Source organism: Ranitomeya imitator, chromosome 1 (assembly GCF_032444005.1).
Source record: "Ranitomeya imitator isolate aRanImi1 chromosome 1, aRanImi1.pri, whole genome shotgun sequence".
NCBI lineage: Eukaryota > Metazoa > Chordata > Amphibia > Anura > Dendrobatidae > Ranitomeya > Ranitomeya imitator.
Genome location: NC_091282.1, coordinates 637,799,480 through 637,809,001, shown reverse-complemented (window position 1 = coordinate 637,809,001; position 9,522 = coordinate 637,799,480).

The window sequence follows — 9,522 nt, the reverse complement described above, 5'->3', positions numbered from 1 at the left end:
CGCCCAGCCACAGTCAGTCCACATGAGAACTAAAATGGCAGCCCAGAAGGTCTCCAACTTCCATGGTAGCCTATGGGCCCACCGCTATAATTATGCACTGGTGCCCACACTATATGCCTTTTTTTAAAGTTTCCACTAGGACCCAGGGTATTTGCTAACTTTATCAGGAGCTCTGGCTTTTTTTCCTGAGAAACTCTTCATGTTCTGTGAGCATTGGCAAATATGGTGTGAACCTCTTTATTTTCTTAGCAGGAGAGGACCACAAAAGACGTGGCAGATTCAGCAAAACTGCCTAAAAAGAAAAAGTGTCTTTGTTGCCTCCAACCATAGCAACCAATCACAGCACAGCTTTCATTTCACCAAAGCTTCTTATGAGATGAAAGCTGAGTTCTGATTGGTTGCTAAGGACAACAAGTTTAATAAATGAGGCCTGTTAGATGAATTCTCCTAAATACAGTGGTTCCTTACTTTTTTTGTAAAAAATGTCTTATAACACTAGGGCTCTCACCTTCTGGGAAAATAGGGGTCCCATGACCCAGTTTAGGTGGCCTTCAATGGAGATTTTACTTCACTGTTAAAGGGGTTGTCCACTACTTTCAATTAACCCCCCAATGTACCCCCCCGGGGCCCCTAATGAATTGTGCCATTACCTTCTGTTGTCGTTTTCGCCTGTGAGCGGCGCTATGGCTGCAGCTGGGTACGGGTCACATGACCCCCAGACTGCAGTCGCCGCTCATTTCCGCCGACGTCACGTCAATTTCCAGGCTCTGAAAATTGACGTGACGTCAGCAGCAGGCGTGACCAGCCCCCACAGTAGGCAGTCACTCAGCAAGAGTGACTGGGCTGTGGGCGGTGCTGGGGGCTGCCTGCAGGGCTGTGCTGGGGGCGGGCGGGGCTATGTGTGCTCACTGCTCAGTGCTGGGATCTGAGGACGGGGCTGTGCTGCGGTCGCCGGGGGTCTGCCCGCCTGCGTGTGCGGGGCTCTGCCCGCCGGCGAGTGCGGGGCTCTGTCCGCCGGCGAGTGCGGGGCTCTGCCCGCCTGCGTGTGCGGGGCTCTGCCCGTCGGCGAGTGCGGGGCTCTGCCCGCCTGCGTGTGCGGGGCTCTGCCCGCCGGCGTGTGCGGGGCTCTGCCCGCCTGCGTGTGCGGGGCTCTGCCCGCCGGCGTGTGCGGGGCTCTGCCCGCCTGCGTGTGCGGGGCTCTGCCCGCCTGCGTATGCGGGGCTCTGCCCGCCAGCGAGTGCGGGGCTCTGCCCGCCTGCGTGTGCGGGGCTCTGCCCGCCGGAGTGTGCGTGTGTCGGCGATGTGTGCGTTTGTCGGCGATGTGTGTGTGTGCAGGCATCGTCCGATGGGACTACAAGTCCCATCGGGCTATGCCTGATACACTGACAGTAAGTGACACATTAGCCAATGATGGGACAGTAGTAGTCCCATCATCCGGCTAATGTGTTGCATGTAAAAAAAAAAAAAACATACACAGTACATACATACATACAGCACACACCATGCGACGCCATGCAACATTCGACAACATGCGCCATGCGACGACATGCACCATGCGACTACATGCGACATGCACCATGCGGCAACATGCGCCATGCGACGACATGCTGCATGCACCATGCGACAACATGCGACATGCACCATGCGACGACATGCTGCATGCGACGACATGCACCATGCGATGACATGCGCCATGCGACGACATGCTGCATGCGCCATGCGACGACATGCACCATGCGACGACATGCGCCATGCGACGACATGCGCCATGCGCCGACATGCTGCATGCACCATGCTACAACATGCGACATGCACCATGCGACGACATGCTGCATGCGGCGACATGCGCCATGCGACGACATGCTGCATGCACCATGCGACGACATGCTGCATGCACCATGCGACATGCACCATGCGACGACATGCACCATGCGACGACATGCTGCATGCGACAACATGCACCATGCGACGACATGCAACATGCGACGACATGCAACATGCACCATGCGGCGACATGCGACATGCGCCATGCGATGACATGCGCCATGCGACGACATGCTGCATGCACCATGCGACAACATGCGACATGCACCATGCGACGACATGCACCATGCGACGACATGCGCCATGCGACAACATGCGCCATGCGACGCCATGCTGCATGCGACGACATGCACCATGCGACGACATGCAACATGCACCATGCGGCGACATGCGCCATGCGACAACATGCTGCATGCACCATGCGACAACATGCGACATGCACCATGCGACGACATGCTGCATGCGACGACATGCACCATGCGACGACATGCTGCATGCGACGACATGCACCATGCGGCGACATGCACCATGTGACATGCACCATGCGACGACATGCACCATGCGACAACATGCGACGACATGCACCATGCGGCGACATGCGACATACAGTACATACATACATACTACAGACATACAGTACATATAACATAGAGTACATACTCACCATCACTTGTCACTTTGTTCCCCGAAGCCATTGTCACCTGTAAAAAATATTAAAATAATAAACAAACAATATACTCCCTGTCCGCAGAAATCCAATTAAAACGAGTGTCCCACGACGATCTCCCGTGGAGAGCAGGAGCATCAGTTGATGCGACCACTCTCCAGGGGCTCCAGGAACACAATGATGGAAGGTATTCTTCCATCATGTATTCCTCACAAGGTATTCCTACGCCCCTGTGAGAAAATAGTCCCTAGTCTCACTATTGGCATTGCTGGGTGAGACATTTTCCCACGCAGCAATTGCCATAAAGTGAGACCAGTGAACTAGAGTAACCTCAGTGATGCACTGCAGGAGCCATTGTCTCCTGTCATTGTGTCACTGAGGGTCCTATAGAGCAGTGACATCACCCGATGTCACTGTTCTATAGGGGAGATCGTCGTGGGACACTCGTTATTAATTGGACTGCGTCGGACAGGGAGTATACGGTTTATTATTTTACTTTTTTTTGCAGGCGCTGAAGTATGGTAAGTATGGTTAAATGAAGAATAATAAAATACTTTTTTCCAAATGTGTGTGTGTTTTATTAAAACCTTTCTTACTATTGGATTAGTAATGGATAGGCGTCTTATTGACGCCTCTCCGTTATTAACCCGGCTTAATGTCACCTTACAATAGCAAGGTGACATTAACCCCTTATTACCCCATATCCCACCGCTACTCAGGAGTGGGAAGAGAGGGGCTAAGTGCCGGAATTGGCGCATCTTACAGATGCGCCATTTCTGGGATGGCTGCGGACTGGTATTTGTAGCCTGGGGGGGGGCCAATATCCATGGCCCCTCTCTAGGCTATGAATATAAGCCCGCAGCTGTCTGCGTAGCCTTTCTGGCTATAAAATATAGGGGGACCCCACATCATTTTTTTGGGGGGTCCCCCTATTTTAATACACAAAAAAAAAAAAAAGAGATCTAAGGGCTAGCCTTCTATAAATGTAGATGTAGCTTGGGGATGCATTCGTGCAGGGGTGCATTCATGCACTGTTATTCGTGTATTTTTTATTCAAAGTACTTTTTTTTCTAAGTACTCGGCAGTTATAACATGGCAGTTAGACAGGGCAGGAGACAGGTAAGAAAAACAAAATCTAATCCATATTCACTTGAAATGGCACAAATACTCACCATATTTATTTGTATAATCTAAATTCTGGCTGCTGCATTCACACACATTCACCGCCCTCGCATTAACTCTCTACACTCCATCCATATCGGCCCCTCTGTCCTTGCCTCTCCTATGTATAGCACTCATGCTCTATTCACATTGCTTAACAGCACAGATCCATTCAGTCCCAACATCCAACACAAGAGACGCTCTCACAAATCACTTAACCATCTGCTCACTCTTTCGATCCTCCTTCTCCTAGTCGCTGGAGACATATCTCCAAACCCCGGCCCCCCATGTTATAGCCAGTCAAACCTCCCAATTGCTACACCCAGAAACCCCTCTAACCTTATTAATATTCCCTGCATGCCTGCTGTCTCTTTCAATTGTGCCCTTTGGAATTCTCGCTCTGTGTGTAATAAACTCTCCTTCATTCATGACTTCTTCCTTTCTAATTCTCTTAATCTCCTGGCTCTTACTGAAACCTGGATCCAGCAGTCAGACACCACCGCTGCTGCTGCTCTTTCATATGGTGGACTACACTTTTCTCATACCCCAAGATCAGACAACAGAGCAGGTGGAGGCGTTGGTCTGCTCCTTTCACCCAAATGTACTTTCCAAGTTATCCCCCAAGTACCCTCACTTGTCTTCCCTTCCTTTGAGGTCCATGTGGTCAGACTCTACGTCCCCTTCTCCATGCGAGTGGCGGTGGTGTATCGTCCTCCCGGCCCCTCTCATCAGTTCCTGGATCACTTTGCCACCTGGCTAACACACTTTCTCTCCTGTGACACCCCCACCCTTATCATGGGTGATTTCAACATCCCCATTGCCTCTCCCCTCTCCCCATCTGCTTCTCACCTTTTATCTCTATCCTCCTCTTTTGGCCTCTCGCAGCATACTAACTCTCCAACACATGAAGATGGAAACTCCCTTGACTTGGTCTTCTCCCGACTTTGCTCAGTGGATGACTTCACAAACTCCCCTCTCCCGCTCTCTGACCACAACCTTCTTTCATTCTCTATCAAGAACTGCCATCCCGCTCAGGTCACCCCCACTTTCCACACTTATAGAAACATACAGGCCATTAACACCCAGAAACTTATGATGAACTTGCAGTCCTCATTGGCCCCTATTTCCTCCATCTCATGTCCTGATTCTGCATTGAAGCATTACAATGAAACCCTGCAAAGTGCTCTGGATGAAGCTGCTCCTCCTATACATAAAACAACTCGGCACAGACGGCAACAACCGTGGCACACGCTGCAAACACGTTTCCTGCAGCGGTGCTCCAGGTGCGCAGAACGTCTGTGGAGAAAATCTAATCTACCCGAAGATTTCATCCATTATAAGTTCATGCTAAAGACATACAATTCTGCCCTTCACCTCTCCAAACAAACCTACTTCAACACCCTCATCACCTCCCTGTCCAATAACCCTAAACGTCTCTTTGACACGTTCCAGTCCCTACTCAACCCAAGAGAGCAGGCCCCAACCACGGATCTCCGTGCTGACGATCTGGCCAATTACTTCAAAGAAAAAATTGACCACATTCGACAGGAAATCATCTCCCAATCTCTTCATACCATGCACTGTCCTCCCTCCCCCACTGCATCTAGTTCACTCTCTGACTTTGAAGCAGTTACAGAAGAAGAAGTAAGCAGGCTCCTTGCATCTTCTCGCCCGACCACTTGCACCAGTGACCCCATTCCGTCACATCTCCTCCAGTCCCTTTCCCCGGCTATCACCTCTCACCTAACAAAAATATTCAACCTTTCCCTCACTTCCGGTATTTTTCCCTCCTCATTTAAGCATGCCATCATACATCCATTACTTAAAAAACCATCCCTCGATCAAAACTGTGCCGCTAATTATAGACCTGTCTCTAATCTTCCCTTCATCTCTAAACTCCTCGAACGCCTGGTCCACTCCCGTCTTACCCGCTATCTCTCAGATAACTCTCTTCTCGACCCTCTTCAATCTGGCTTCCGCTCTTTACACTCTACTGAAACTGCCCTCATTAAAGTCTCTAATGACCTACTAACAGCTAAATCTAATGGTCACTACTCCATGCTAATTCTCTTGGATCTCTCTGCAGCATTCGACACTGTGGATCATCAGCTCCTCCTCACTATGCTCCGCTCCATCGGCCTCAAGGACACCGTTCTCTCCTGGTTCTCCTCCTATCTCTCTGACCGATCCTTCACTGTATGTTTTGCTGGTTCCTCCTCCTCTCACCTTCCCCTTACTGTTGGGGTTCCTCAAGGATCAGTCCTAGGCCCCCTACTCTTCTCGTTGTATACTGCCCCTATTGGACAAACAATCAGTAGATTTGGTTTCCAGTACCATCTCTATGCTGACGACACCCAATTATACACTTCTGCTCCCGATATCACACCGACCTTTTTAGAAAACACCAGTGATTGTCTTACCGCTGTCTCTAACATCATGTCCTCCCTCTATCTGAAACTAAACCTGTCAAAAACTGAACTCCTCGTGTTCTCTCCCTCTACTAACCTACCTTTGCCTGACATTGCCATCTCCGTGTGCGGTTCCACCATTACTCCAAAGCAACATGCCCGCTGCCTTGGGGTCATCCTTGATTCTGACCTTTCATTCACCCCCTACATCCGATCACTGGCTCGCTCTTCTTACCTGCATCTCAAAAACATTTCTAGAATTCGCCCTTTTCTTAATTTCGACTCTGCAAAAACTCTTACTGTTTCACTTATTCATTCTCGTCTGGACTATTGTAACTCTCTACTAATCGGTCTCCCTCTTGCAAAACTCTCCCCGCTCCAATCTGTCCTGAATGCTGCAGCCAGGATCATATTCCTCACCAACCGTTACACCGATGCCTCTACCCTGTGCCAGTCATTACACTGGCTACCCATCCACTCCAGAATCCAGTACAAAACTACTACCCTCATCCACAAAGCACTCCATGGCTCAGCACCACCCTACATCTCCTCCCTGGTATCAGTCTACCACCCTACCCGTGCCCTCCGCTCCGCTAATGACCTCAGGTTAGCATCCTCAATAATCAGAACCTCCCACTCCCGTCTCCAAGACTTTACACGTGCTGCGCCGATTCTTTGGAATGCACTACCTAGGTTAATACGATTAATCCCCAATCCCCACAGTTTTAAGCGTGCCCTAAAAACTCATTTGTTCAGACTGGCCTACCGCCTCAATGCATTAACCTAACGATCCCTGTGTGGCCTATTTATAATAAAAAAAAAAAAAAAAAAGGTTCCTCGCATCATGTTCTCATACACTTTATGCAGTATTAGCCCTCTGTGTCTGTACTGCTACATACTTAGGCAGGTAACTGGTTCATGCAGCTTTACATGAACACCTGAGCCTTACACTATAGCTGGTCCGAATAACTAAAGCAATTGTTACCATCCACCTCTCGTGTCTCCCCTTTTCCCCATAGTTTGTAAGCTTGCGAGCAGGGCCCTCACTCCTCCTGGTATCTGTTTTGAACTGTATTTCTGTTATGCTGTAATGTCTATTGTCTGTACAAGTCCCCTCTATAATTTGTAAAGCGCTGCGGAATATGTTGGCGCTATATAAATAAAATTATTATTATTATTATTATTATTATTATTATTATAATAGCAGGCTACAAATATTGGCCCCCGGCCGTCGGCTTTCCCCCTCTGGCGCAGAGAATTGCGCGGGAGCCCACGCCGTTTTTTTCTTTATTTTTAAAAAATTCAACGCTCATTAAGGCCTCTTTCACTCTTGTGTCGGTACAGGTCCGTCGCTATGCGTCGGGCCGACGTACCGACGCACGTTGTGAAATTTGTGTACGAAGTGGCCAGCGGATGCAGTTTTTCAACGCATCCGCTGCCCATTCTGAAGTGCAGGGAGGAGGGGGCGGAGTTTCTGCCGCACATGCATGGTAGAAAATAGCTGGCGCAACGGCCAAAAAAACGTTCACTTGAACGTTTTTTCGTGCCGACGGTATTCCAAAACACGACTGATCAATAGCACGACGGACGCGACTTGTGGCCATCTGTCGCTAATACAAGTCTATGGGTGAAACGCATCCTGCGAGTACATTTGCAGGATCCGTTTTTTTCCACCGGGATGTTTTTTTTCCGCCGGATCTGTTTTTTTCCGCCGGATGTTTTTTTTTTCCACCAGATCTGTTTTTTCCACCGGATCCGTTTATTTTCGCCGAATCCTTTTTTTTACGCCAGATCCGTTTTTTCTCATAGAGTTGTATTAGCGCCGGATTACACCTGATGGCCACACGTTTCATACGTTTTTGGCAGGATACGTCAAAAAAGCTGTTTCCGCCGGACGGAAAACACATACAGAGAAACGGTTTTTCGGTACGTCGAAAAAATGCACAGCGACGGATCTAGCAAAAAACGGATGAAACGTGTGGCCATCAGGCGCACTCCGGCGCTAATACAACTCTGAGAAAAAAACGGATACGGCAGAAAAAAAAAGATCCGGTGAAAAAAAACGGATCCTGCAAATGTGCTCGCATATAGTATATAAGACAGCCTCCCCCATAGAATATAATATACCCCACATAGTATATAAGACAGCCTCCCCCATAGAATAGAATATACCCCCGCAGTAGTATATAACACAGCCACATCTATAATATAACACTGGGAGCGTCACTCTGTCCGAAGCCTTTATAGACTGTGCAAGCGCCGGCGCAGTCTGGACCCCACAGAGTGACGCTCCCAGGAGATCGAGGTATGCGTAAACACTGAACGCACACCGCGATCTCCAACGGAGAGGCAGGGACGCGCCAGGAGGGTAAGTATGAGCTATATTCACCTGGCCCCGTTCCACCGCTGCGTGCGGCTCCGTCTCCCGGGTCCTCTGCCTGTGATTTTCACAGTTCAGAGGGCGCGATGACGCGCTTAATGCGCGCTGCCCTCTGACTGAACAGTCACAGCCAGAGGACCCGGAAAAAGTGGCGTGCAGCGCTGGAACAGAGGACAGGTGAATATAGCAAGTGTCGGGGGCCTGAGCTAGCGGCGATACCGGCACCTGACCCCCACAGCGCGCCGGTGTCCGCGCCTGCTAAGGCCCCCCAGCACTCGGCGCCCAGCGACGATAGGTGAGTATGTTATTTTTTTTTTAATATATATATCGCAGCAGCATACGGGGCATATAATACTATGGAGCATCTTATGGGGGCCATCAACATTTATGGAGCAGTGTACGGGGCATATACTATGGAGCATGTTATGGGGGCCATGAACCATAATGGAGCAGTGTACCGGCCATATGCATGGGAGCAGCAAATTACAGAACGGTGGCGCAGGATGGGAGCACATGACAGAACGGGGCGCAGGATGGGAGCAGCGCATGACAGAACAGGGGTGCAGGATGGGAGCAGCACATGACAGGATGGGGGCGCAGGATGGAGCAGCACATGACAGGATGGAGACCATATACCAATATAAATGCTCGCCACCTGGGCGTAGAACGGGTTCAATAGCTAGTAGTATATAACACGGCCTCCCCCATAGAATATAATATACCTCCCATAGTATATATCAAAGCCTGCATATAATATAGCACAACTTGCATAGTATATAGCACAGCCCGCATAGTAGTATACAGCACAGCCCATGTAGTAGTATACAGCACAGCGCGGGTCGTAGTATATACAGCACAGCCCGAATAGTAGTTTACAGCCCAGCCCGCGTAGTAGTATATACAGCACAGCCCGCGTAGTAGTATACACAACACAGCCCACACAGTGGTATATACACAGCACAGCCCACACAGTGGTATATACACAGCACAGCCCACACAGTGGTATATACACAGCCCACACAGTGGTATATACACAGCACAGCACACAGTGGTATATACAGCACAACCCACATCTCATCCCC